The sequence below is a fragment of the Perognathus longimembris genome, chromosome 5 (assembly GCF_023159225.1).
Source record: "Perognathus longimembris pacificus isolate PPM17 chromosome 5, ASM2315922v1, whole genome shotgun sequence".
NCBI classification, from domain to species: Eukaryota; Metazoa; Chordata; class Mammalia; order Rodentia; family Heteromyidae; genus Perognathus; species Perognathus longimembris.
The window spans coordinates 58,648,301-58,673,555 of record NC_063165.1 but is presented as its reverse complement, the minus strand read 5'-3'; the positions used below and the strand labels follow the sequence as shown (position 1 = coordinate 58,673,555).

The window sequence follows — 25,255 nt, the reverse complement described above, 5'->3', positions numbered from 1 at the left end:
CAAGTTCAAGCCAGGACTGGATCCTTATACCAGGTCCATAAGAGGTGAAGGAATATTGCACTTTGACTACTAATGGGCTGAAATGCTCAAAAAAATGGCAAGATGTCAGTGTCCTACGCTGAGGAGATGGTGAGATTGCCCAGTGTGTTTTCTGTTTTTTGTCTGTATTCTTTTTTAGGCTTAGCTTAGCTAGTAAAGGAGGTTAAAAAGAACACACACACACACACACACACACACACACACACACACACACACAAACACACACACTTAGCCTGTGCCTCAAACAAGCAAACCCAGGGCCCACTAGAAGAGGGTAGAGGATGGTGTGACATTAGTCATAAATAGTCTGAGCCATAACATTTGGTGAATCAGTCTTAGAGATTAGTGGGCTATGTGTCACTCAGTTCTCTTTCACAGCTGAATTATCAACTTGGGCACCCTGATGGATAATAGCAGTGAGGATTTCTAGTTGCTGACTGCTCATTCATGCATGCGTACTTTCACTTACTTAGGGCAATAAAGAACTAACTGTTCTTGAACTTTTCATATGTGCCAGGCTTTGTGCTAGGTACTGATCTGTAAAAAGGAATCACAACTGAGGGCTAAAAGGGACTTTGAAATTTGTGTAAATCCCCCCATCTCCCCACTGTACCTTTTCTGAGACAGGGTGTACTTACTCAGCATTCCAAGTACTGAGATGACAAGTGTATACCACCTCTCCTGTCTTCCTTCTCATCCTTCACTCCAATTTGGCTTTTTTGTGAGATAGAGGTAACAAAGACTATAATCTTTAATGTTTATATGCTAAACTATTTATAGCTTTCATCAGTAATAAGTTATGAAGCAATAAATAGCATTATATCTTAAATTTATGTTTTCCTGACTTGGCTCTCTGTTTTCTTTTTACTTTCCTCTTCTCTCCTCCTTCCCATCTCCCTCTCTCTCTGTTACTAGTTTTGATTTGTCTTAAGATCCCTCCTTTCCAGGCTGGGTTGCTTAGACTTGCATCTCAGAAATTGGTTTGTTTTCTTTTCCTCTTTACATGTTTAGGGCTTCCTAACCGAATCTGGAAATTAATAATTAAGGAGGTAAACTACTCTATATCTCTGTCTATTGATTGTGGCTACTCTATTGATTCCATTTTTTGATACTGGAATTAATATCCATATAATTACTCAGATCTGTTCTAGGTTCTTGCGCAATATTTTAAAAACCTACTTATTCTTTCTTAGAACCACAAAGCGGACTCTGAGATCATCTCACATTTCCAAATTCTGTAAGTTCAAGGGCTGTGTTAGCTGTACTTCTGTACCCTTCCCATGGTAACTCCAAACACCTAGCTCGCAGCCAGGTGGTCCTCAGTGAGTGTTGAGTGAATGTGTATTTCTCATTCTAAGTGTTCTCTTGGTCTCTTATTCAGCTTGTCTAGTCATTGGGAAGGAGGAGTGTGGCCCCATCAAGCGTGATGTATGAGTGAGTCATAGGATCTGCTGTCTCCCACCAGGGCTTGAGCTGTGTTTAGGTTGAAGAATGCTGAGTAACTAATAAAAACCCATTCCAAAGCACTCTGAAGATAGAAAGTGCTTTCTATGTAATAAATAATAACGGCCTCTCAAGATTAGGCACAGTCACTGAAAGAAGCACTGACCTTGCAGGCTACTCCTGATTGACTTCATGGTTGAAGAGTGATAGGGTGAGACGGATGCCTACCGCTATTCTGTAATTAGCACTTTTGCCTTCAACACATGAACACTTCTTATTATGGGCAAAGTTTACTTTCTGAACTATCTAGGAATTAGTCTTTCTAGTTATCATTAGGAGTCTGACTGAAAGAAATGCCATGAAAAGTGATGGGCAAGCCTTTCATTCACGGCTTTCGTCCAATCCTTTCCAGATTGGACCCTTTTCCTAATGGCTGTGTCTTTCAAGGACTTGGTAGGCAGTTTACTTTTAGGGCACTCTTAGGAGGTGGATGGCATTGTCACTTTTATCCAAAAGAGACAGTGGACTGGCTGGGGTTCCTGCTGTCTGTGGACCATCAGAGGAATCTGCTGTTCATTGTACAGAGTGCTTTTCCTCCTATCTCCTAGTTGCTCCCTTTCTTCAGGGAGGCCCTGCTTTTAGTCTTGATAATTGATGGAGAAAATTACCTGTGTTTCCATTGTGCTCAAGTTCAGTGACTAGATGGTGGAGAGCCACCAGGAACCACAAACTGCGTTTTCCCTGGGCGTCCCTTTGTTATAGGAGGTACATAAATAGAATCTTACCATGTTTTGTAGTGACTTCTAAAGTCTTTTCCTTCTCAACTGTGGGGATTCACTTTACCTGGGCATTATTCATTCTGTCTGCAAATACTTACTGAGTACTTGTATTCCATGGACTTTTATAGGTGCCAGTCAATGAGCAGAACAGTTGCCTTATAGCTAATACAGAAAGGATTTAATGGAAGTATGAGTTGTGAAAAGACATATGACAGAAATCCATTAAAAAGAAACAAAACACGACAGAAGCACAGTAGGTCTTTCATTCTTCCTTTCCTCATCTTCCCAGTGTTGCCAAGTTTTGTTTTCTGAGAGGGATGAAGGGAGAGGGGTGGGGGAGAGACAGAGGGGAGATGGCTGGGGTGGGGGGGCGAAGATGCCCAACCTAGGGCCTTTGGGGACCCATCCAACACCACTACATTGTCAGGATTCCTCTGAAGTCCCCCAAAACCATAGTTGGGCTACCTCGATGCCTCAACATATTGTTAACCTGAAGAAGTTTCTCTCAGGAAGTCTTGCTTGATTCTTAGCTCTCTTAATTTTTATAAATCATCCAGCCCAGAAGAGGTGCTCCTCTTCTGCGAATTGGCCTTGTGTTTTTTTTTAAATCCAGACTAGACCTGGTAGAACTTCTTATTAAATAAAAATAATTATTAGAACTTACCCTATGATTTCATTGTTTTAATACTCATCTCTTACCCTCCCTAGAAGGTATAGATTCAACTCATCTGTGATGAAATACATTAGGTGAATGGGAAGGACAGGCAGGACATTTTAATCCTGTGCAAAATAGTGCCTTGTTTTGAGTTGAGCCACATTTGACACTCATTCCTAGATTTCAGTAGCAAATTTCAGAGAGATGGCCTCTATACTGACAAGATGGATGTTGAAAGTCTCTTCAGATGACAACTTAAGTGAAGTTTGAAAGTGCCTGGTGATCCCTGAAGTATTTCTTTTCTACTCTAAATCAGGTATTTTGCAATAAGGCTAGTGATAACTCCTGCATAGAAAAAAGTGGAACTTGCAGTAAAAATATTACCTTAATAATTATGATTATGTTGCTAACCTTGATATGGATAAATTTATTGCTACTTTTGTTTATTAAACCTGCCAATTTATGTATCCTCAAATTCTATAATAAATAAAACATTTTGTTAATTAATGAATGGAAAATTCTAAAAACAATTTTTCTTGTCTCATGATCCAGACTTCTGACTTCATGTAAGAGAACTTGCCTTTATTGTACTATATACTAGAACTTAGCCTTTCTTAGATCATGTGTGGTTAGCTGATAATTCATATTTATTATAAACACATGCCAGGCCCTGGGGTAAATTGCTTCTCATACATCATTTTATGTAATCCTCCAAGTCAGGTTGTAGAGTAGATGTTAGTTATTCATATTGGATGAGTGAAGTTATGAATGGATTAAAGAGGTTTAGATAGCTTACTTAAGATCACATGAATTGTAATGGTAGGGTTAAGCTTAAGAACTAAATCTTCACAGTAGGTTTTGGTTTTGTGTATATTCTATTCACCTCTAATTTTTCTCTCTCCCTCCCTCCCTTTCCTGTCCTCCTTCTTTTCTCCCTCTCCCTTCATACCTCACTCCCTTCTTTCCTTCCTTCTTCCTTCGTCCCAGTACTGGGGCTTGAACTCAGGGCTTAGGCATTATCCCTTACATTTTTCCTTCAAGGCTGGTGCTCTACTACTTGAACCACAGCTGTACTTTTGGCTTTTTTTGTGGCTAACTGGACCAAAAAGACTTAATTTGCAGTTTCATGAACTTTCTCAGACTGGCTTTGAACTCTGATCTTCAGATCCCAGTCTCCTGAGTATATTGGATTACAAGCCTGAGCTACTGGTGCCTAGCTTCACTTCCATTCCCGCCCCCCCCCCCCACACTTTTGCCCATCTTGATGGACAACATGGAATTATTTCTTACCTAGATAAGGACTGTGGACTTCCTGTGTGTTTGGTAGGAGTGCTTTGTCCTTACTTCTTCCCATGACACCTACTGTAGCCAGAGCCCCTTCCTAAGCACAGATATTTCATACTGCTCCGATTCTGTCCTGGCCCCCAAGGGGGAGCTTGTTCACATATACCTTCTACTGGATTCATTGCTTTGCATGGTGTACTTGGTTTGTTGCAGGCTGGGGACATTTGCTTGACATTTGCTTTTCTGTCCTTGGTCTGGGGGTGTGCACAGAACTCATTCATTCCTATCACCTCTCTGTGTTCCTTTTCTGCATATCAGTCTTACTATAATATGGTATAATGGGATCCAGTGATATTTGTGAGAATTTGGGAGCAGCCTGAGAAAGGACAATGAGGCTTGGGGGGAGGTGTCACTTTGACCTCTTTGGGTGGATGATGGTGGAAGCTGTGTAGTACAGCTTAGCCCTCTTGAAATCGTCATACTCTCCAGGGAACTGCCTCAGCCTCAGGCACTTATATTATTGGTGCTTAGCATTTTTGTATTACTTTACATTTGCAAAGTGCTTTCCAGTGATTTATTAGCTGTTCTTGTTTTTAATAGCCCCTGGAGATAAGCTGATATTCAGCCTTCCGAGAATGTAAATGCATGCAGAAGGCACATCTCCTCAGATATTATTGGATCTGGGTTCAGGATACTGGCCTCCTAGAATAGGGCCATTTGGGGTCACGGTCTCTTGTGGATTAGTAGTAGATCAAGTGGACTTAACTTCAGCTCCCAGAGTCTTTAACAGAGGGACAATGACTGTAGCTATTTAAAGGAATGACATAGAAGCCATTCTCAAAAGAGCTGGTTTCCAGTCCTCACCTGCTGCTGTCTGGCTTTATTGACCTTGAGTGATTGCTTTGCCTACCTGTGTCTCAAATTTGCCCTCTGATTAGAACAAGAGGTTCTTCAAAAGTCACTTCAGGGCTAACATTGTGTTAAATATGATTCAAGAATTGCATTCTTCTCTACCACCCCTTCTGCAGACAATGGACTACATGACAGGAAAGATGTGTGTAGATCAAACTGTTAGAGAACTTGTATTAAAAAGGTGTTTACCTTCCTTTTTCTTGGATTCAAGGACTTAGCGACAATGATATGCCTTCAGCTTCATTTTAAGAAGCACACAATCTCATTCACTATAAATGTGAGAGACTGCATAAAGCTGCTGTAGGAAAATCAGACTGGAGCCAAGGCCATCAATTTTGTTTCTTATGGGTGTTGTAGAAAGTAATTAGCAGGCTTGATTATCTCACTGGTTCAACACACATTTTAAGGATGTGATGTAATGTGAGGAAACATTTAGTTGTCAGATTTTAGGGCTGTATCAAATTTATTCTTGCAAAGAAAGTCTAGTTGTCCTGGCAACCTGAAATTGATTTTCTTTTTGCTCTTGTCAGCTGAAGCTGGTCCCCTTTGAATCATTCCTCTAATTTAATATAGAGAACTATATGTCCTCACCTGATGACTGGATTGTTCTTAATGACAGGCAACTCCAGCAAATGCTTGCTCTCCTTACCTGAGCCAGAAGCTATAGTTTATTACTCTCTATACCCTGTGTTGTTCTGTTTGTGGTTATTTATTTTTCTGTGGAGGTAGGTGCAGAAGTAAAGTGGCATTCAATTAATGAAAAGTTTAATCAGGGCTCTAGAGCCACAATGTAATTGGCAGCCAATCACATCCTGTTATTTTCAGCTACCTCCTGGGCATTGGGAGAGATTTGAACGGGCTCCAGAAGGGGGAGTCCGTGCTGGGGCTGCCTAGCATTTTTGTAACCTAAAGAAGGTGGTGTAATGTCCCCAGAAGTTGGAAAGAAAGCAGAGCTATTGCGGCTCCCTTCTGTCTCTGTCAGGCTTCTCTGTCAAAGGGAGAGAGATAGGTCTACAGAAGGTAGAATTGACATCGTTAAGTTGGTGTCCATGACACATAAGGAGGTGAGAAGAAGCCATTTGCTATGCTTAAATGATTACAGAGCTCATGGGCCACATAAATTGCATCGCAGAACATAGAAGAGAAAGCATGATGGGGAACTGGTGCCAGTTATTTTGAGGAAACCTGGAAATCAGCACAAATGCCAGAGCGAGGAGATTGGGAAATTGATACCAGTTACCACAGTTCTAGGCTAGCTCATTAGACAGATGACTATGGGTCTTGCACAGGAAGTAGTGTTCACTAGGAGCCTAAATAAGGTCACCTAGGTGTTTCCTTTTATGTTTGGGTTAACCAGCTGGTAGACAAAGACACTGTGTAGAAAAGTTCAGGCTTTTGGAATGGACAGTCTGGATTTAAATTCAGGAGTCCTTGCTTTTAGACACATGACCCTAGCCAAGTTACATAATTCATGTGACTCATCATCCTTTTCTGTAAAATGGGGCTGCTCATAGGACTTACAGTGGATTCTGTGAATGGTTTCAATCAATAGCTGATGCATGGAAAGCATTTAATAAGTGTTGCTGGTATTATGTTAGTAGAAAGACCCTTGAGTTCAGGAAAGTATTCAATATCACATAGTTATGGATGTGGTAGAGACCCGTCGTGAAACAGTGGATGGATTTTTTTGGGCCATGAGTAAACATTATTAGTAATGTGGATAGACAAAAAGTATGTCTTGAAGGGAGAAGTTCCTATATTCTACTACAGGAATATGCAGGCAGGGTCCTGGGAAGAGAAATTATGACCATTTCTAGGATTTATTCACCCCTTAGCTGTTTACTAATTCTTCCTCCCCCCCCCCCATTAACAGGGAACAGATTTAGTCTCCTGCCCCCCTCCCCCCATTAAAAGAAAAACACCAAACCTCAGAAATTATTCATATAAAATTTGCATCTTGAGTTCTTTCACAACATACTGTGACTATAGTTTTACTTGAAGCCCGAAGTACTATATTTTTCTCTGTCTGTATTCCTGTCTCTGCTGGTTTGTTATATGCCCCTCTTTTCCCCCTCACCCTTCTATCTCTAGGTAGAATGATGCCTATCATAGTTTCCTTTCTTCTGGATAGACTTTCCTTTTTCCTTCCTTCCTTCCTTCCTTCCTTCCTTCCTTCCTTCCTTCCTTCCTTCCTTCCTTCCTTCCTTCCTTCCTTCCTTCCTTCCTTCCTTCCTTCCTTCCTCTCTCCTCCCTCCCTCCCACCTTCCCTGCCTTTTTTTCTTTCTTTTGTTTTTTTTTTTTTGGGGTGGGGAATCTTTTCTGTTATCTGTTCTTGAATCTCCTGCCATTTGTCTTCCCTTCCATAGTCTGCTGTTTCCTTTCCTTCTATTTCTTCCCTCCCTCTCTTCCCTCTCATTTGCCATCTATTTCTGAACCTTTCTTTATAATAGTTCAACTCTCTTCTCCCTAGCTTAATGTTGGCCTCAGTGAGCACATGTTATGGGCCCTTGGAAAGAAAGGCTTTGGCCACCCCATCCCATCTCTGAATCACATGGTTCTTGTGCTTCCTAGTCTTAGGTAGTGGTAATGTTGTGGAGCCTCAAGAAGCCATGATGGTGGGATGTGAGTGGTACCAGTATTATACAGTTTCTTGTGGTATATGCAGGGTTGTAGGAGTTTGGCTTGTGTTCATCTATCTCCTTAAGTTGCTGGAGAACGGGCTTTGCTCTGGTTTGTCTCTTTGAACAGAAAACTCAGAACTTCTGTCATGAGACCTGTAATGTGCTTCCTTGGCTGCTGCAAGTCCTTGACATAATGATATCCATACTCATGACCCTATCTTCCATGACTTCAAGCAACCTTCCTGTCTTCTCCTTGACAGCTTTTTGTTCACTCTTTTCATGCATGAGAGGGCTGTGTAGCTAGGAATTTCTTTCAGGAATAGTAATTTATTTCTGTCTTCTCAAAAATACGTTTTTTTCCATTTCGAATAGGCTTTTCTCCCCAACCCCTTCCATCCCACATGGTTTATGCTTTTGTGGTTTGTGCCTTGGGTTTGGATGACTTTGTCTGCTTCTGAGCTCTGAGGGCAGTACCTTGAGGCCTTTGGAGCCAATATGGCTAGCTTAGTAACTTAAATTGCATTATTAAAGAAGCCTGAGATGTGGACCGTTAACTACAGCAAAATAGGGAGCAAGAAAGGTTCCTAGGAAGATGGTCTGGGAGTTCATCTTGTAGGAAAAGCCATCAGGTATCCCCTAGCTCCTCCTCAATCCTGATTCTCTGGATGCAGAGGGGGAGGTGAGGTCTGCTTAAGATACTGGTTGCCTCCTGTGAAGTTAGATCAAAACTTGTCATTTCTCCACTAGCTTTCAAGTTTCTTGAGTATCCACTCTCCTCCTACCAGAAAAGCTCAACCTGTACATAGAGGAAGTTGTTTATGTGATGAACTCTGTATTTCTGACTTTAATCATCTTGAAGAAGACTCTCAGCAATTGCCCCTGTAGCCAGGGGAAGGCAGCCTTGTTAAGGTGTTAGATTTGTGAATCTGAGTGAAATTGTAGCTTTGTTGTATAATACTGACCTTGAGTCAACCTGCTCCCATGATGTAGTTGATAGATCAACACTGTTGGGATCTTAACAACACTGCCTCTTGTGAAATACCATTCCTGCCTTGTAGCTGAATTCTGCTTCCAATGACTCATAAGTAAAAAAATATCCATTATGTGTAAATTGCTTCTGATGGAAATTAAATTACTTGTTGGTAGAAAGAGCATCCTTTAGGCAGAGGAAGAAGAAGCCCAGGGCACTTGGCCTCCAGAGACATGTATTTCATGGATTTTGGTTTCCAGATTTTGTAAAATGGGAGGTGCTAACATTAGGAAGTGTTGTTATATAAATCAACTTGCAGAGTACCTGATATTTTTCAATGATGGAATATCCCAGCAAAGTTACAAAGACTTACTAGGAGCCTGGGTTCCAAGAGCTGCTCGAAATTGCATGCTCTGTTCAACTTAAATGAGATAGAGTTACCAAGCCTACTTAAGCCTCAGTGTATATTCGAATTACATTTTGCACACTAAGTCCTAAAGATCAGAGAATGTCCGGTAAAGGATCCAGAACAGTGGTGTTCCTCAGCACAGTTGGCCTTGGATTTGCTACCTGACTCTAAAATCAGCTGCTGTGGGGTAAGTGATTTTGTTTATTGGCGTGGCATGCCTTGCAGGTGTTGACTGGTGTTTTCCTCTGTGGCCATAATGTACTTTCCCTTTAGGAACTAGCTCTATGGAACACACCAAGTTATGGAGATACTGATTTTAGATAGGTAAGGTATAAACTATATTATAGCCTGTACTGCACTATGATATGAACCATAATGTCCATGGAAGTGTGTGGCCTGTGTGGTGGAAAGTGTTTGTCCAGCCTGTGAGTGAGTTGCAAGATGGTCGGGTGTGTGTATGTGTGCCTGCGCACACGCGTGCATGTGTAGGTAAGCTGAACCTGGTGATGGAAAGATGTTAATGATTATTCTAAGTGGATGTAACCAGGCTTAACATGGGATAGTGGCAGGTAGTACAGAAGAAATGGGATGGGACCCCGGAGGAGGCCCAAGACAAAGAGGTGAAAGGTTCAAGTCCAATTTGGGGATATGGAACAAATTCCGTAGCTGTGGTATTCTGCAGGTGAGAAGGGCAGGAGATCTTTCTAGTCACCATCATATTACTAAATTGAAGCTATGTGTACAGAGGTGTCCCTGCCTATGTGTGTATATCTACATATGTATGTACATATGTTTACACATGTGTATTCTTAACTGTTCTGATGACTTTGGGGACTTACACAAGGCCATCCAGCTAGGAAACATCTTTTCATTTGGTGGTGGTTGTAAGTTTAGTAATGACTGAGAGTTATAGAGATGGGCAAGGGGAGCTAATAGGGAAAAGGCCTCAGCCCCATTTCCTGCTCTCCTAGGCAGGTAGTGAGTAAGAGTTTTAAGTTTCATTATTTGATAGCATCACCTTCTCTGCTTTCCCAGAAATCATTCCTCGAAGTATGACTCGAATCTTTCCTCTGTTGGGAGCTGTCTCAGTTCAGAGCTGACTTTCTGCTGTAGTTGTTTACTTAAAAATGGTAACACTGGTAATTCAAAGGTAGCATAATCAGGTGGGGGGAACAACAAATCAAGGCTAGCCTGGTACCAGTAGCTTACACCTGGAGGCTGAGATCAGAGGATTGTGGTTTAAAGCCTTCTGGAGCAGGAAAGTCCACAAGACTCTATCTCAAGTTAACCACCAAATAGCTGAAAGTACAGATGTGGCTCAAGTGGTAGAGTGCTAGCCTTGAGCCAAATGTTCAAGGACATCACCCAGACCATGTGTTTAAGATCCAGGATACACACACACACACATGCATGTAGAAACCCTTTATGAGTTGTGCTGAGTTCTTTGTGTTGTGAAATTCCCTTACTCCTTCTGCTGCTAGTAGTGGCTCAGGGACCTACGTGGTCTTTAAAAGACTTATTGGTTCAGAAGAAGAGATAGAGGTAAGTGACTTTCTAATGTCCTTGGAGTGAATTGTGACACAACATCAGCTTCTTCTGTAAAGTGTGAGTCTCTTTTCTCTATGCTTATGACTGTCATGGAAGGAGGGAGAGATGTCTAAAAGGGTGTCAGCTCTCTGAAACCTTGAGTGTGTGTGTGTGTGTGTGTGATATTAGTGGGTGCTCTGCAGGTATGGAGGCTTCCAATGCCTTCCCTTTGTGTGCAACAGTGACTTGTTCCCTGGGTATTTGGGTTTTGAATGAGTCAACACATTGTGACCAAGAGCACTCTGTGGTATGCTTGGCAGCATGTAGGAATTAGTCAGAAAGTAAAATTGCTTGTCCTGACCCCAGGAATAATTCACTCTACATAGATGAGAAAGTCCTTTCTGATCCTCAGTTTCCTTAGCCATGACAACTTTTGGAGAACAGTACCTTCTCTCTTACTGCCTGTGGGCTTCATATGGAAATCAAAGCAGAAGGAACTTTTACTCTTTTAAATAGCGTGTTTGGAACCCAGGACTTTCTGCCATTTAAAATGGGCAATTGATTTCTTTGTTTCTTTTTCTGAAAATAAAAAAAGTTACTAACACTAAAACCAGAAAGGCCATGTAATTTATGAGGACATTTGGTAAGTGGGCCATTCTGATTTTACTGGATGTGTGAGTTCTCTGAATGCAAGCTTAGACCATTTCTAACACACACACACACACACACACACACACACACACACACACACACACACACACACGACGTATGGTGAGAGAATCATCTAAATCAAAACTCAAGTTCAAAAATAAAAAAGTTGGGCTGGGGATATAGCCTAGTGGCAAGAGTGCCTGCCTCGGATACACGAGGCCCTAGGTTCGATTCCCCAGCACCACATATACAGAAAACGGCCAGAAGCGGCGCTGTGGCTCAAGTGGCAGAGTGCTAGCCTTGAGCGGGAAGAAGCCAGGGACAGTGCTCAGGCCCTGAGTCCAAGGCCCAGGACTGGCCAAAAAAAAAAAATAAATAAAAAAAATAAAAAAGTTACAGATCTACCTTGGTTTTCCCTGTTAAAAGCTATGTAGGCACTGGCTTGGGCATCCCTTTTAAAATATAGCCCATGGAGTTTCTGTATTTCTTGTAGAAACTTAATCTTTGGACTCCAGAAGGTTCCTATTTAAGAAACTTTAGGTCTGGCAAGGTCATGCATTAGGGAAATGGCAAAATCAAGACTGGAAGGCAACTCTTTGGATTCTTAATTCCCTGCTTTTTCTGACACATCACTCTTCTTTCCTGTCAGGTGAAGAGAGAAGCCAGATGGTTTGACAAATGGTTCTTGTTGCTGTCAAATCTGCCTTCTCTTTCTGCTCTGACAGACAGTTCTTACCTTCCCCCCCCCCCTTTTTTCTGGTGGGGGGGCAGGAGGAGTGAGAGAGGCAGGGAGGTGGAGAAAACTCCATATTTTATTGCTCATTAAAAAAAAAAAAAACATGATATAGATGGCCAGTAAACTCTTGTTTCTCTGGCAAAAAGTGAAGTGAAGGCAATGAGTAATCATCACCTTGAATTTGAAGCACACACAGGCCTACAAATAGCAGGCTAGCTTAGAAGGCACATTGATTTCATATATATATATTCATCTTAAAAAACATGTTTAAGACGCCATATCCATAAATACTAATAAGGCTGTCTGATTCCAATTTTCAGGTAAGATTAGCATTTTATTGAGTATTTTATCTGTCAGATTCAATACTCAATGTACCATCCTCCCAGGCTTATTAGCATAATTGCTGTGCTTAAGCAACAATAAAAAATTCAGCAGTAAAATAGCAGTTAGTGCAGGCAATTTGTTATCAAAAGCTTTTACTTAAGGACAGCTCCAGCCTGCATTTATTAGCAAGTTAGGGTTATAATTTATTTTTATTTGGAAAAACAAAAAGTGGGAGAAAGATTTTTTTTTGCATTTTTTGTTTTGGAAATAATAGAGAAATTAGAAAAGTGTTGCCTCTCTCTTGAAAATTGTCCTCATCCGGTCTTCCCTTAGTGAATGCAGGCTGTGATGGGAATGGATTCCACTTGAGGCCTGTTGGCTCAGATGCAGTGGTGCTCCTAAGCATGGGAACAAACGAATGCTTATGGCCCTTTGTGTCTGTTACAGACATTTCCAAAACACTTTCAGATCTCTGTTATTGCTTAAAATCTCACACTATTTCTGGGAGGTCTCGATCCTTAGAAATAGGAAATTGAGTCAAACTGACTCACCCCCGATGGGGGAACTGAGGGGCAGAGCCCAGCCTAAGGATTGGTCTTCTAGTCTCTAGTATTATGTCAGCAGTTACCTTTTACCATGCTCTTCCCTGCTCAGGGCACTGCTTCTCCTGTCCCTGTCCTGTGGTGAGGGATTTTTAGCATGTTTCTCTTATAGCAGATTATGTGTGTATGGATAGACACAACCACAATTGTACATGTAAATACATATCAACTATACACATCTCCTATGCATTTGGTTTTTTTTTTCCCCCTTACAGTTTGTGTGTCTTATCTTTTTCCTGTGCCATTATTGGGGCTTGACTCAGAGATTGGGCATTGACCCTTTGCCTTTTCATTCAAGGCTGGTTCTCTACCATTTGAGCCACAACTTACCTTCTGGATTTTTGCTAGTTAATTGGAGATAATAGTCTCACAAACTTTCCTTCCCAGGGTGGCTTGGAACCTTGATCCTCAGAACTCAGCCACCTGAGTAGCTAGGATTGCAAATGTCCAGCATAATTATGTATTTTTGCATTTGTTTTTCCATTGGTGTGCTGTTTGAAACAATTTGCCTGTATGAATTTCTCTCTCTCTCTCTCTCTCTCTCTCTCTCTCTCTCTCTCTCTCTCTCTCTCTCTCTCTCTCCTGACTCAGAAAAATACCTGTGATTACAATCTGTGAAGGACCTGGTGCAGCATAAATGATTTTTATAAATAATGTGTTAGTCTTTGTAGAGAAGATAGAGATAAGATTTAAAAGGTGGAGATTGGGAAATGATTTTTCTTTCTTTATTTCTTGAGAAATGTACCAGAAATAAATAAGAACATTAAATTGAGGCTTTTTAGTGTATTTTAGGCTTCAATTATGGGTAATAATTTTCAAATTGAAGATAAAGTTTTGGGTGAAAATGGACAGTTGAAGCTTCTAAAACTTTGAGCGAAGTTATTGCAGTGCCTTAAATTGTTTTTCTTTTTCTTAAGTAAGTTCAGGGAAGATGGTATAATAATTGACTCTGAATGTCTCTCACATGCAAGGGTATGGTTTATGCTGGCTACTTTCTACATTAAACTAGACAAAGCCATATGACTCAAGACATGGTTAGCCTCTCAGAGAATAACTAACTAAATGTGCGCACGCATGCATGCACAGACACACACACACACACACACACACACACACACACACACAGAGACTTTTGAGCAGCTATTATAGTGGAGGAATTCTGGTACAATTTCTTTTTCTTATGTCATTTAATTTTCAAGGTTCACTCCATTATTCATTGAATCCACATTTATTATATGTTATCTGTTAGTCACTGTTGTGTTTTACATGTATTATGATCCCATTTAACTTGTATTAAGATCCTGTGCGATAATGTTACTATTTCCATTATTGTTATTGTTTAAACGAGGATACCTAGACACAGAGAGGCTAATTAACTAGTCCATTTCACACAACTGTAGTAGTAGAGCTGTTTTGGTTCCCCCAAACACATGCTCTTTTCAGTACAGAACTTGGCAAAAAAGAAGTGAATGGACAGTTGATAACAGTATAAATAATGATTTGATGTTAGAACCCATTTGAACCTTGGATGCTTATATTTATAAAAGCCTCAGTTAAATGACCACTGAGGATTTCAATGTCTTTCTTAGAATTGGCAATAATAAAATATCTCTCCCACTGTTACTGTTGGAATACACTTGAAAATATGTGTGAAATCTTCCAAAAGTGCCCTTTTCATGGCAAGTGTTCAGTCCATCTTCTAGTGCCTATGCGCAGGCAGTTTTCTGTACTTCTTAGTGACAGCCACCACTGTCACATTGCCTATTATAAATCCAGTTTATTACATAAGCTATCACCTTAGACAAATGGCTTTATTTCTTTATGCCTCATTTGTAGAATGGACTTAAACTCTCAGGATCATTGTGAAGGTTAAATAAGTTAAAATGTGTAAAGTGTGTAGAAGGATGCTTGGTGCATCCCAAGCTCTTCTTAGTAGTAGCTCTTATTGTTCCATTGCACTTCAGTAATGGAAAAAGGACAGATACTGTGTGTAGTTTGACCACTTAGGATCCTTGCCCATTCGCTCAGAGAACAGGTTTAGTCTAGGATGTAGGAGTTGAATTTAAATACCTTGGAGGAGTTCTTAGTTCTTCTGTCTTTGACTTTTGCTTATCTTCAGATGGTGATGAGGAGAGTAAATTTCAGAATCTGTGAAAGGAATGGAATGGCCTACATTCTTGACTAAACACCCTCACCCCTCCCCCATCCCAGGGTGATGGTAGTGGTAGTAGAAATGCCACATGGCTATCAGGGGTCAGTTTGCTGCTCAAAGATAGACTGGGAATGCTATTCTTTTCTGTGTTTTCCTGGCAAGTTCTGACTTCCCTTATTCTACACATGCCTGAGTCCAAGACAAATGGGTCTTCCATTTCTTTCCATTCTAGAAAGCATTAATATTCTGGGCTAATACTTTCTTCCTCTGTAGCAGCAAGAGGTGGGTGAGAATTTTCACATACCACTTCTTTAAAGGTGATACACTCTTAAGTATTTCACCTTCCTTCAAAGATAATGGTACACCTAATTTTAAAGATATGTTTCTGCAGTAAGTCCCAAGACAGGGTTCTTTTGTATTTTTGTGTTTTATTGGGCTTATTGTCCTAAATAACAATTCACACTCTGTCTCTTTCCATCTGTTTCCTTCTCTGTTTTTGTTTCTGTCTGTCTGTTTGTCTGTCGTCTGTCTGTCTGTCTCTGTGTCATGCTCTTTCTTCTTCCTGTGCCTTCCTAGAATTGATAATGTTGATTTTGTGGCATTTCTTTGATCCAAAATAGAAACACAAAGACAAAAGTGTTTGTTCATGTTATTAAGATATGTTTTTATGGGAAAGAACATTCAGATGAAGCTTTATGCTGTGTATGGGGCTTTGTGGTTTTCAAAGCACTTAAAGACACATTTTCTTCTGTGTGCCTTACTGTATCCCTAAGAGGCAGGCAAAGCAGGGCTTCTCACGATTTTCCTTTTAGAGGTGGTAAAACTTGAGGTTCTGAGAGGTCAAGTGAGTTTGTTTACAGCAATGATGGATGCAAACCCAGAACACTTGACTCTGGGGTGCTTTCTGCTCCACCACTTGATTTAAGTGTAATGAAATCATTCTTACCAAGTGCAGTCCAGGTTATATAGTTGCAATTTGTCTCACAAATGCTTGTTTTTATTTTTCTTCTTCTTTCTAATAGATTGGTTAAAGATGGTTTTAATTTGATACTAACTTGTCCTAACAGCTGTGAATCTCTAAGACTTTCTGTTAAACCAGTGTGTGTTTTTCAAACCTCAAATGTCAAAGTATTTCCTGAAACTTGCTTTAATGAGTAAGGAAAGCGAAGGCAAAATTCCTTTTCGTGCATGAGGTAATTAGGAAACAGGATATGCAAACTTGCTATATAAATTTAAAGAGGAACACTTACACTGATGTAAAAACTGGATGGGCACATTACTGAGGGTTTCACGCTGATAGAAAATTTAAGTGAAAGAAGTTCTCATTAGGCATATTAATTATTTTTGGTTTGCATGACAACCTAATCTTTTTCATAAATTGAATCAGACCAAGGCGGTCTGTATCTCTATGCACCATAAAACCGAAGCATGACTCAGAAATCTAGTTCTGATTGCAACGTGCGTTTATCTGAGAGCCCCAGCATGTCCTCAGAATAGAGAGAGAAATGGAAGATGGTCTTGAGTTCCTTAATGACACAGTGCTTGCTTTGGACATATAAAGAAATGAAATAGCATTGGCAAATACCATAGTGTTCTCTTAGCTACATTGGCACCAATTAAGCCCAGTACTGTGTTATCACTGTTGTGGACCAGGATGGAGGCTAAATAATACAGGCTTTGAAAAGCTATTTTCCTCATTTTATTATTTATATTATCTTTAAGTCCTTGTATAAAGGGGTTTCGATTCAACATACCAATTAATGAGGATAGTTCATTAGTGTCAACCCTTTCATTGTTTTCCTTCATCTCCCACACTGTGATTTTCTTAGGTGGCAACTTCTGAGTAAATTGCAACTTTATGACTCTTGCTTACAAACCATGCTTTTAAAGGGGGCAGAATATGTTGCTGTTTGTACAGGTGACCACCTTGATCTCTTGACTTTTCATCATTGATGATTTTCTTTGAGGTCTTCATCTCCTGGTAATGTTATTAGTGTGCTATATATCTCAGATATAGATCAACTTGTGTTTTTTCAGCACACATGGCTATGGATTTTCTGTCTTCATGAGTCTGCCATCTACATTTGCTACATGGTATACCATCTACATTTGCTACATTATAAGTGGCTTCACCCCTACAGGCAAGGTTAGAAATAAGTAGTGTGACAGGTGAGACATAGACAATGGAAGACTCCTTTCTCTGAGTTTCTCTCCCATTCTTAATTCTGTTTAAGGATGGGGGGGGGGAGGTGTGTTGACTTATTATTTGTGTCTCTTCTGCAAGAGTTTCAGTTCCTAGAAGGCATGTATCCTGTGCTTATCACTGTGGTAGCTTATGGTAGACTACATGCTTCTTGCCAAATAGTTGGGTTTCATTCATGTTTTCAGGAGCAAACAAGGTGTTTTTGTTTGTTTGTTTTTGCGCAGAGAGATTGTCATAAATGTCCATTCTTTGAATTCTATGCTTGCTTTTGCAGATCCTGTGCCTACTGCTCTTTCTTAGTGAGTCCAAAGTCTAAAAAATCATGTTATTGACAGCTCTTTGTAAGCTCACATAATGTACTCATGAACCATCCTGATGAGATTTAATGTTGAGTGGCTCTGCCACCTCTCCTACATTTGAGAAGACCCTAATATAGTTCTCCTCTTTCTCACATATGTGGTGGGATAATCACAAATGGGTTCTCAGAAAGAGAAAAATGAAAGAGCTTTCAAATCATGGGCTAGGTAGCATATCTATTTTTCGGTAAATGAGAGTTGTTTTGGTTTTAAAAGTAGGCTAATAGCTAAATGAAATGTATAACCATTACAAATGTTTTACATTCTTAAAATGGAATACTGTTCATAAATAAAAAGGAATAAACTATGCTGTAGCATATATCAGCCTTGAAAACATCATACTGAATGAAAGAAGCAGGTAACAAAACAGCACATATTACATGATTTCAGTTATATTTAAGATCTGCAGTAGGCACATCAATAGAGAATATACAGACAGAAAGTAAATTAGTGGTTTCTGGTAGGATTGGCATAGGAAGTGAAGAGTGCCTGTCAATGGGTATGAATTTTTATCTTGGGATCCTGAAATATTTTTAGATTAGATTGTGGTGATAGCTGTACAGCTTTGTATAAACCAAACTTAGACTTTAAATGAGTTAAGTATATTGTCTATAAGTTATATCTCAATAAAACTATTATTAAGAAGAGTAAGGTGGCCTCTAGTCTATGGTCTTTCAAGATTGCTTTAGGCAAGGAAAGTAGCTTATTTTTCCAAGTTTTTAACTCATCTTTAATTATTTTCAATAAAGAAGTCATTGGGTATCTAGTAATAATGAACACAACTAAGGAAAAATTAATAATACAACTAGAGTCACCTGTAATGTATTTCCCATTCAATTTATGCACAGTGTTTTTTTTTTAGTAGCTTTAAAAATTTATGCTTCCTGAAAAATGTTGATTACTGAGATATCCGATAAGAAATAACAGGGTACTGACAGCCTTGATTGTATAAATAGGCGTTTGGGATTGTGTTCATGGTTTGCTTGTCAGCACACGAGAAATGTGTGATTATGTTGAATGATGGTTAATTTCCTTATCCACCCATTCAAAAAGTAAAGGTATATTTCTGAAAGACAGGTGCCCAAGGAGGGGCGGGGAGAGGCCTACAGCTTTGATAATGAACTCTAGAAAGTGGCTGGAAGTAACAAGTTCCTATTTGGGAGTTGGCATTTGAGTCCTGATCAGATTCTGTCTATAGCTGGTGACTCGGAGAACTGTGGGTATTACCTCACGAAGGATTTTTCATGTAGTCATGTTTTGAGTGAGGCTGGACAGCTTTCCCCCTTCTTTTTCCTAGATCGTTGTCCCACCCTCTCTGACTAATTTACTGTGTCAACAAGCCTTAAAAGAACAGTCAGTAGATGTGTTGTAGAGCAATGTGCTTTCTACCTTTGTGTGTGAACAGTTCTTACACAAACAGTTCTCTTTGATTAAGTATCCGGCGAAACCAATTCACATGAACTTCAATTAAACTTTAATGAACAAGTGGGTGTATTAATATCAGCTGAGTAATGCAGGCAGCACAGGATTCCAGTAAGTGACTCACTTCTCTGAGCAGCTCATTCCCCATGCACAGTTAGAGTTACTAGAAAGCTTCCAGCTATATTCTAGTAGATCTGGTCTAGGCCTTGTAATTCTCACAGTCCTTGGGGCTTGTTATTCATCTAGTGGCAAAGCCCCAGCCATCTAGATCCCCGTTTGCAGGGGAAGGATTGGGGAGGGAGAAATTTGTTCACACTAGGGTAATTTGGCCTTTGTGGAACAGTGGCCATTTAGATTTCACTTTTGCCACCTTTTATATATACATATGTATATATATATTTGAATATATATATGAATTTGTTTTAACATTAACCCCAGAGCCAATCCTGAAATTGGGGCATTCAGTTTTGAACCCATCCATGTCCTTCCTGAACCAGTTCCAGCCATCTGTATCTGCTGGTCTGCCTCTCCTATAAGCTGTCCATATTATACTGCAAACACCAAGGAATGATTATTAGAACAATAAGACTTTTGAGAAACAGATCTGGTTTTACCTAGGGATTGATGATTTTACCCATTCCCTAAAAGAGGAATAGTTTAAGAGCTTGGCACATACGTTTTCAGGAAATGTCAGTTTTCTTGCATTAATGGGGGAAGGATGTGAACAAGAATTTGTAGATGAATAGGGCCCAGTTCTGGACATGCAATAGTTCAGAGTCTTAATATGCATTTGTGGAAATGGAACCAGGTAACATGAGGGGGTGGGTGGGGTTGGGAGAGATGGAGGAGAATGATGGGAGAGGGTGACACTGATCAAAATGTATTGTATTCATAAATCAGCACTGCATTGAAATCCCTTTGTGCAACTATTTAAAGATAATAAAAAGCTCTAAGAAAAGAAATTGGACTAAAAATGTGTCATTCCAAAATGATAGAGACCAAAAGCTTGTTAAGAGATGATCAGGGAGGATTTTAAGGAGTGGAGAAATCATGATTGGATACATTTGTGAAGGCAGGTATTAGGTCAGGGACAGGCTAGAGTAGTTCAAGTCTGATCATGAGCTTGAGCAGAAATGGAAGCATGAATGTACATTTGGTGCCCTGACTTATTTCTGTTGTTCTCATGGAGAAGCATTCAGAATGGGTGTAGGTGCCACACTGACGAAGGTGTTGTGGAATGGGCTTTCAGTGGGATTAATGACACAGAATGCTTCATCAATGTAACTTCTTCCTCTCCAGTAACTTCTCTTTCATAAGGGACTGTATCTGTACAATTTCCATCCCTGAGAAGCAGGGCGTATACATTTCTAAAAGCCCGGGAGGAAGAGGCTGAGTTGTATGTGCTCAGTTCCTTTTCTATAAACTCAATAATTCAGCAGGTCCTTCCCTCTTCTGTTAAAATGGGAACAAAGGGAAGCCATCAGAAAGGGAAAAGCAAGGAAGGTAGGACATGTTGTCATATTACCTGTCTTGTTGTCCCCTACTCTCTTCAAATCTCATCATAGTTCTTTCAAGGGACAAAGTAGAAGGCTAGAACAGGGGCTGGGAATATGGCCTAGTGGCAAGAGTTCTTGCCTCATGTACATGAAGCCCTGGGTTCAATTCCCCAGTGCCACAGGTGGTGCTGTAGCTCAAGTGGCAGAGCAAAAAAAAAAAAAAGAAGCCAGGGACAGTGCTCAGGCCTTGAATCCAAGCCCCTGGACTGGCAAAAAAAAAAAAAAAAAAAGAAGGCTAGAACAGTAGGAAAGGCTCGGCTTAGGGGAATACAAAATGAGGGGCAGTTTTCTAAACAAGGAATGATACAATACGTACTGTAATTAGGGTTGTTAATCTACTTATGCAGCCTCAAATGAAGGACACAATTTAGACAACTCAGATTTGAATAAATAGATCTTGCGTAATGTTGTCAAGGTCTGTGGTGCAAGTATTAAGCTCCTCAGAAATAAGTACTCTTCAATGCAAAACTTTGCATATTACTTGTATGGATCAGATCTGTGTCTGTCTTCCAACTATTGTCTTAGAAAATGTCACAGGATAAAGAAATCTAATGTGAAAAGCATACATTTCATAAGACCCATAAGTGGAGTTATCTGATTGAACAAATGAATTCTGGTTTGGGAAATTTAGAGAAAGCAGAAGAGAGTCTGGTAAATTAGAACTTGAATAGATGGATGATGCACCTTAGAAGTATATGTTGAATAAAAACAAAGGAATATATTTAGGTTTAAAAATTGTGAGCCATAGAAGTAGAGGTATGGATCAAGTGGTAGAGTGCCAGCCTAGAGTGAAAAAGCTAAGGGAGACTGTGGGTTCAAGCCCCAATATCAACAGACACCTACACACACACACACACACACACACACACACACACACACACAAATGTGAGCTAGCAGTGAGTGAGTTAGCCATGAGAGTTAAGTTTACATTATTTAACATCTGTGTATCTCATTAAATAAAATCTGTTATTACCATTTCACAGATGATAAGGGGTAAACAAATATAAAGATTATTATCCAAGGATACTTTGGTTAAGTTTTGTTAGCCAGCTTTATCTTTTTTTTTTTTTTTGGCCAGTCCTGGGCCTTGGACTCAGGGCCTGAGCACTGTCCCTGGCTTCTTTTTTGCTCAAGGCTAGCACTCTGCCACTTGAGCCACAGCGCCGCTTCTGGCCGTTTTCTGTATATGTGGTGCTGGGGAATCGAACCTAGGGCCTCGTGTATCCGAGGCAGGCACTCTTGCCACTAGGCTATATCCCCAGCCCCAGCCAGCTTTATCTTGAACTTCAAGTTAGTTGAGGATTTTATATTGAAGTGCCAACTAGGATTTGTTTAAGTGATCCACAAGACAGTTAAGTTGAATTTGTTTTTGACATGCAAAGAATCAGGTAGGTAGATGATCACTTTTTTGTTTCTGCTGAAGAGATTTGTCTTAGAAATTTAGTAGCCCTAAGGGATTGTACATCTTTAATAAATTTCCTTTAATTCAGGTTTTTTTTTTCAGAGTTTATCATTGTTTCCACAGAGTTGAAAGTAATTACAATGACATGCCTTGTATTTTTTTTTTGTCTTTCTTTTTCTTTATTGTCAAAGTGTGATACAGAGGGGTTACATGCCTTGTATTTTTGCTGCCCTATTATCTTTTAGATAAATTGAGTATATTACACAAATTGATTAGCCTTCTTGGGGTGAATTAATACACTTTGAAAACCCATCCCCTCCAAACGAAGGACCACTCAAAGTTTCCAGTTCACTCCAGAGCTCTTTTCCCTGGATCTTATTTGGAGCTCTTTCAGAGATCCCATTGCTCTTCTCTTGGTTATAGTTTTCTATTTCCCTGTCCAGGGACATCACACTACCATACTGGTCCTTCTGATTCTTCTCTCTTTTTCCATCATGAACACCCATCACTAGCCATTTGATCTTTGTGGGACAGTAGCTTTAGTATTTTACTACTTTCTTTCCCCTTACCTTTGTGTCTCTTTTGTGTCTCTTGAGCAACTATACCAGAGATTGTGCCTTATAGCAGTCATTTCCACTCAAGTTTGTGGATAAAATTCATTTAGAGAGGATTCACCAGAATTCAGTTTGCCTTTGGATATAGGTGTGGATATATACAATAGAAAATGTAAGTCTGATAAGCTTCCGTGATCAAATTCTAAGTCTAGCTATGGTGTAGAGTGCTTACAGTGAAAACTTTTGTCCCCATGCTATCAATGCATCTCATGTGAGTACCCTCGGTACTGTATATACTGGTATTAGAACTAGGGAAATGAAAAGGAATATCAAAATTGAGAGAAAACGGATAAAAAGACAAATAACTTCAAAAGCAATACTTGCAAAAACCATTTGGTGTAAACCAACTGAACAACTTATGGGAGGGGAGAGGGAATGGGGGAGGGGGGAGGAAAGAATGAGGGAGGAGGTAACAAATAGTACAAGAAATGTACCCATGGCCTTATGTATGAAACTGTAACCCCTCTGTACATCACTTTGACAATAAATAAGTAATTATTTTTTAAAAAGTTACATTTAGTGCATTGGTACCAAAAAGTGAAAGACTACTCAGGAATTGGAAAGAGTGAGAAGGTCAAAAAAAGGGTGTGGTCCCATCTGGAGAGGAAGCTAAATGAGATTACAAGGGAACAAAGGCTCAGCATTCTGACCATCTGCTTCTTTTATACCCCAGTGTCAGTCCCATAATCAGTATTTATTCTCCCCAACAACACTTGCCTTGTTGCTACATGCTTGAAGACTATGAGCTCTATTTTCAAGGCTTCTATGGGAGGAGACTGAAGGCTGGAGTTATTAACTCTGTCAACTAAAGATGAGGATGGTTACTAGGCTCTAAGGCTTCAGGGTTTCCACAGGGAACCCGATGTCTCTTTTTCACCTCAGGTTCTAAGCCCAGCCCAGCCTTCTTTTTTCTTTTTATTCCTCGCTTTATTTATTTTCTATGTAATTACTCAGTCTGTATACCCAAAGGAGTACATGAGATGTTGTCAAAATCAGCTAACCTTTGACTGAACATTGCAGAACAGACAGCCCTGTGAACTTCCTCCTTGACTGAGATGAAAGGGGAGCCACTTTTCCTTCACTCAGGACTGGACTCTGCCTTGGCCTCTTTGTCTGCGTCATGTGGAGGCCTTGTTATAACTTTGTAGTCCTATCTTCCTTATTTTCACACTACAGAATCGATCCCATCCTTGTATGGGGGAGCAGTAAATACGAATGGAAAAAGCTGTCGGTGAAGGGGACAGTTAAGTGTCACAGCAGTCCTGGTGAGTCACCCTGCTAGGCTGGATGCTGACTCTAATTCTCCCTCAGCATGCTGTTCGCTTAAGAGCTTTTGAATTTTCACTGTGATTCCCAGTCTAGGTCAGGTTGTGACTTCTTTAAAATTGATGCCTACAAATTCTTATAATAGACTGCACTGGTCCTGTTAGTATAATAGAACTCATCAATTCATGAAAACAGCAACAGCAAAATATTTTAAAGTTTTTTTTCCCCTTTTTTTGCCCAATACTGATGAGGTATTAAGGGGCCCATGTAGGGAAAGTTTTTGTGTTGAAGCAACATGTGGAATTTAAGGTAGGAGGGAAATGAGATAGTTTTGGAGTCCTTTTAGAAAATTGGACAGCAAAACTCCTTTTCTGAACAAAGTGAATGGACATTTTAATCAAGATAGGAGAAAACCAAGAGTTAAGCCTGTCTTTGTCATACTCAGACATTCCTTGGGACCATTGGTGAGTCTGTCTCTTGGAGCTTTTGAGTGGATTGGATGAATTAATATGCAAAGAAATGCTTTGCCAAAAGGGGAAAAAAATCAGTTTTAAGCCAGGTGCCAGTGGCCGACACCTGTAATCCTAGCTACTCAGAAGGCTGAGATGTAAGGGCCTCTGTTTGAAGTCAGTACCTCCCGTGTGCTGACTGTGCATGAAAGTCCATGGCACTCTTATCTCCAGTTGACCACTAAAATACCACAAATGGTGCTGTGGCTCGAAGTGGTGGAGCACTATCCTTGATAGAAAAAGCTCAGGGACAGTGCCCGGGCCCTGAGTTCAGTCCCTACAACTGACAAAACACAAACACAAACAAAAACAAAACAACTGTCTTAACTTAAGCATGTATTTACCATTTTCTTAAAGTAAAGCATGTCTTTCTCAATTATAAAATTTATGCAGCCTCATTTTAGACAAAAAAATTAGAAAATTAAAACATACCAACGTATGAAGAAAATTAAGACTCATAAACATCATTCGGAGACATTCTTCTAATTATTTACTTTAATCTTTTTAAAAGGAGAGTTGTGTACGTTTGGTTTATTTTTTAAATACAATGTTAACATTTTAAACATTTCCCCATGCTACTTAATCCTCTTCCACAAAAACCCTTATCCCTGTATATTATTGTATTATATCTGATATATATTGTCATATGTCTGAATCTTGTTGCCATTGTTAAATAATAGTTGCTTACTAAGAAGGGTATTCTTTAAAATCATTCAGGGACACCTGGTCATATTTTTATAATAGAAGAATTTGAAGTATTTTATTTCATCCAAAGTTGATAATAGGCATTAGGGTAGAGCTAAGTATTACCTATAGTTAAGAT

The 25,255-nt window shown here is 39.9% G+C and overlaps 1 protein-coding gene across 8 annotated transcripts in view; it reads left to right on the top strand.

Annotated features, from left to right (window-relative positions):
- Window positions 1-25,255, top strand: part of LOC125351882 (LIM domain containing preferred translocation partner in lipoma) — a 645,466-nt gene that overhangs the window by 109,001 nt on the left and 511,210 nt on the right. Inside the window, exon 3 of one of the 8 annotated variants that reach the window (XM_048346966.1) lies at window positions 23,834-23,922. The exons of 6 other annotated variants lie outside the window; for them this stretch is intronic. The gene's annotated coding sequence lies outside the window, so the exon portion shown is untranslated. Of the gene's footprint in view, window positions 1-19,632; window positions 19,651-23,833; window positions 23,923-25,255 lie in introns of those variants that run through there. One more of the 8 variants, XM_048346971.1, reaches the window with a different exon arrangement.